The sequence below is a fragment of the Mustela putorius genome, unplaced genomic scaffold (assembly GCF_011764305.1).
Source record: "Mustela putorius furo isolate JIRA1106 unplaced genomic scaffold, ASM1176430v1.1 tig00000508_pilon_pilon_pilon, whole genome shotgun sequence".
Lineage (NCBI taxonomy): Eukaryota > Metazoa > Chordata > Mammalia > Carnivora > Mustelidae > Mustela > Mustela putorius.
The window spans coordinates 14,550,498-14,555,479 of NW_025421402.1; the positions used below are offsets into that span (position 1 = coordinate 14,550,498).

At 41.3% G+C, this 4,982-nt stretch overlaps 1 pseudogene; it reads left to right on the forward strand.

Moving 5' to 3' along the window:
* Positions 1–2,521: 2,521 nt before the first annotated feature.
* On the forward strand, positions 2,522–4,720 carry LOC101683057 (annotated as a pseudogene).
* Positions 4,721–4,982: the final 262 nt, after the last annotated feature.

Consider the following 4,982-nt stretch of genomic DNA (forward strand, 5'->3'; position numbering starts at 1 on the left):
GGTTAGGAAAACACGTCCACCCAAAGATCTGAACTTAACTATTCACAGCAGTTATTTAAAATGGTCACAAACTGGAAATAATCCAAATGTCCATCAGCTGGCAAATGGATGAACTAAACGTGGGATATGGTGGAATACTACGCAATAATAGGGACGAACTCCAGACATGCAGCAAAACGAATAAACCTCAAAAATGTTATGGTAAGTGAAAGAGAAAATTATGAGGTTTTGAATAGTGGGTGATAAAGAAAAGCAGCCAGTGACAATAGCAGATACTGTCCTGGATATCTGATTTAGCTGATTTGTGGGAGACTTCTGCTAATTGCAATTTTTTTCTTGCTATTTCTTGATACCTGATAACTAGATCTCAGTCCCTCCCTCCCTGTTTCCTTCAACTACCATTGCATTTCTACTACAGTTATTGGAGAAACTAAGTACAGAGCTAAAGGAATGTTATTCTGATTAGAAAAACTTTCCAGGGAGGGGAGATCATCGGGTTTCCTAAATTTGTTGGCTGGTGAGAGGGTGGAAAGTTTAATATTCAATTATCTTATAAGTCCTTCCAACCCTTTGGATGCTCTTGTTAATGAGACATATTAGTGATTTCACACTGATCTAGATCTTCTGAGATCCTGAAAGAATGGTGGCTGTTTCCATGAAAGACAGCTCAAATTGCTACAGGAATTCCCAACTCTACCTGGATGACCATAATCTCTTGAGCTAAGACTGCAAATAAGACATTTTAAATACATTTTATTTCATTGTGCTCACAGAGGGAAAAAAAATATTTTTGCAATTTACTTTAGATTTTGATGCTATAAACTTTAAAATTGGTGAAAGGTATTATATTTAAGTTTATATATTTTTCCAGGTTTTTTGATGATGGGAGATTTATATCCAAATTTGAGAACTTTTTATGTTTGCTTCCTATTACTGGTGAATTTTAATGTTACCATTTGATCTCCTTGCAGAAATTTGGTAGGCTATACTAAGCAATAAATATGAACACAACTACTGATAGAAAAAGAAAAAGAGGTCAACTCCTGGGTTTGAATACTAGATATCATTTATTACACTGTTTTTAGGCATTTCAGATTTATAGGATGAAATCATGACTAGTGGTCACAGGAGAATTTACTAAGGAATTGGCATTATGGATATGGCCAGGAATTTTTCAAGACATAAATTAAGAGGGGGGGGCGGAATCTAAGAATGTTAAAGGAAAAAAGGGGATGAGGACAAGAGGAGAAGCCTGTTGTTGATTTGTTTCCACAGAGGAAACAGTTTAGGAAAGTAGTAACAGATTACAACCTGGAAAGAAATATAAGAAATAAGGAGTGCCAATATCTCACTTAATGACTAGGGGAGCATTTTCTTAAAAAAGAGAAAAAGTGGGAGTTATAGGCAGAGAACAAGAGAAGGAGGTTGGAAGATGGCAAATTACTAAGGCACATGACCGGAACGGGGAATTGTGGCTAAAATGACCTAATGGGAGTATTGTTAGAGCCAAGTCAGGGTGATCAGATATCACCTGGGGGTGATTGGAGGTGATCAGTTATCCGATGCTGCGGTAATCAGTTATCATCAAGGGTGGGGATTCTGACTTAAACTTAGCAGGATTCTTGCTAAAACTGGATTCTGTAAGGAAGAACCCAGGAGGTCAAGGTCAGGCCTAGTCAAAAAGAAAACTCAGAAGGACTTGACCAAAGTTTGGTGAAGGAGACACTCTTCCTGTGTGACCTAGTGCAAAACCGAAATATCTCAGACTTAGCAGCCTCTGACCTCACATATTCAATATTTCACATGAACACTCAAAAAGTTTTACTACCTCTCAATTTGCACTGGGTCATACAGAATCTTCTTTGCATTATGGATCTTTCTCCCCAGATACTTCCCCTTAACATGGCTCTCTCCAGGAAAGTTTATAGAGTTATAGATCTAGCAGCCCGGGCAACTGCTAGAGGTACCTGGCTTGGGTAGATACCAATTCTGTTTTTGAGATAAACAACTCTATTTGGGTCTAGAGAGAGAGGAAATCTTTAAAAATTTTTTTTTCTTAAATGCATTTGACAGAGAAAGAAAGAGACAGATGCAGAGAAAACACAAGCAGGGGAAGCAGTACAGAGAGAGGGAGAAGCAGACTCCCCACGGAGCAGGGAGCCTGGCATGCGGCTTGATTCCAGGACCCTGGGATCATGACTTGAGCTGAAGGCAGACACTTAACCAATGGAGCCACCCAGGCATCCTGAGGAAATCTTCTCAAATGTCAATATATGCACCTGTAAGAAAATGGTTATATATCTGAAATTGTGAAAATTTGGCTTCCCGAATGTCACCAGTGATCTGTTGAAAAGAAAGGTAAGTTTATTGCTTACTGCAATAAGAAGGAGCAAACCATTGGCAGTAAATCAGATGGGAGACAGGAATGTCAAAAATTGTTGAGAATTAGTAATTGGAGGTTCTCATTGAACGCGGGGCTAGATCTTTGGATTGCTGTCTTCTTCTTAACCCGAGCCAGGCCCACACATAAGCAACCATGTCTAAGGGACCTGCAGTTGGCATTTATCTTGGCACCACCTACTCCTGCATGGGTGTCTTCCAGCACAGGAAAGTGGAAATAATTGCCAATGATCAGGGAAACCGGACCACCCCAAGTTATGTCGCCTTCACGGACACCGAACAATTGATCGGTGATGCTGCGAAGAACCAAGTTGCGATGAACCCCACCAACACAGTTTTTGATGCCAAACGCCTGATTGGATGGAGATTTGATGATGCTGTTGTCCAGTCTGATATAAAGCATTGGCCTTTCATGGTGGTGAATGATGCTGGCAGGCCCAAGGTCCAAGTAGAATACAAGGGAGAAACAAAAAGGTTTTATCCAGAGGAGGTGTCTTCTATGGTTTTGACGAAAATGAAGGAAATCGCAGAGGCTTATCTTGGGAAGAGTTACCAACGCAGTTGTCACAGTACCTGCGTACTTCAATGATTCTCAGCATCAGGCTACCAAAGATGCTGGAACTATTGCTGGTCTCAGTGTACTTCGAATCATCAATGAGCCAACTGCTGCTGCTATTGCTTATGGCTTAGACAAAAAAGTTGGAGCTGAAAGGAATGTGCTGATCTTTGACTTAGGAGGTGGCACTTTTGATGTGTCAATCCTTACTATTGAAGATGGGATCTTTGAGGTTAAATCCACAGCTGGAGACACCCATTTAGGTGGAGAAGACTTTGACAACCAAATGGTCAACCATTTTATTGCAGAGTTCAAGTGCAAACATAAGAAAGATATCAGTGAAAACAAGAGGGCAGTTCGTCGTCTACGTACTGCTTGTGAACGCGCTAAGCATACACTTTCTTCTAGCACCCAGGCCAGTATTGAGATTGATTCTCTGTATGAAGGAATCGACTTCTATACCTCTATTACTCGTGCCCAGTTTGAAGAATTAAATGCTGACCTGTTCCGTGGCACCCTGGACCCTGTAGAGAAAGCTCTTCGGGATGCCAAGTTAGACAAGTCTCAGATCTGCAATATTGTTCTGGTGGGTGGTTCTACCTGTATCCCCAAGATTCAGAAACTTCTCCAAGACTTCTTCAGTGGAAAAGAACTGAATAAGAGCATCAACCCTGATGAAGCTGTTGCTTATGGTGCAGCTGTCCAGGCAGCCATCCTTTCTGGAGACAAATCTGAAAATGTTCAAGATTTGCTGCTGTTGGATGTCACTCCACTTTCTCTTGGCATTGAAACTGCTAGAGGAGTCATGACTGTTCTTATCAAGCGGAATACTACCATTCCTACCAAACAGACACAGATCTTCACTACCTACTCCGACAACCAGCCTGGTGTGCTTATACAGGTGTATGAAGGTGAGTGTGCCATGACCAAGGACAACAATCTACTTGGAAAGTTTGAACTCACAGGCATACCTCCTGCTCTTCGTGGTGTCCCTCAGATTGAGGTCACTTTCGATATTGATGTTATAGTATCCTCAATGTCTCTGCCGTGGATAAGAGCACAGGAAAAGAGAACAAGATTACTATCAATAATGACAAGGGCCACTTGAGCAAGGAAGATATTGAGCGCATGGTCCAGGAAGCTGAGAAGTACAAAGCTGAAGATGAGAAACAGCGGGACAAGGTGTCTTCCAAGAATTCACTGGAGTCTTACGCATTCAACATGAAAGCAACTGTTGAAGATGAAAAACTTCAGGGCAAGATAAATGATGAAGACAAACAGAAGATTCTTGACAAATGCAATGAAATCATCAACTGGCTTGAGAAGAACCAGACTGCAGAGAAGGAAGAATTTGAACACCAGCAGAAAGAGTTGGAGAAAGTCATCATCACCAAGCAGTACCAGAGTGCAGGGGGCATACCAGGAGGAATGCCTGGAGACTTCCCTGGCGGTGGAGCTCCTCCCTCTGGTGGTGCCTCCTCTGGGCCCACCATTGGAGAGGTTGACTAAACCAATCTGAGAATAAATAGGTTGAGCATTGTTCCACACACAATATTCAAAGGACCCAAATTTGTAGCAAATTCCATGGCAGCTGTAATGTTGAGCTGCTATAGCAAAAAAACTGGGCATTCTTGATACTTGAATATGGAATATGTGCACAGGGAAAGAAAATAAATATTGCACTTTATAAGCACTGTATTGTTAAGTGGAAAATGCAATGTCTTAAATAAAACTGTATTTAAAATTGGCACCAAAAAAAAAAAAGAAAGAAATTGGATTTAAGGGGTGCCTGGGTGGCTCAGTCGTTGTTAAGTGTCTGCCTTTGGCTCAGGTCTTGATCCCAGGGTCCTGAAATCAAGACCCTGCTCAATGGGAAGCCTGCTTCTCCCTCTCTCACTCTCGCTCCTTGTGTTCCCTCCTCGCTGTGTCTGTCAAATAAATAAATAAAATCTTAAAAAAAATTGAATTTAAGGCAGTTCTTTCAAGGAAGGGTTTGTTAAGGATTAGGTAAGAATCAAGATACAAC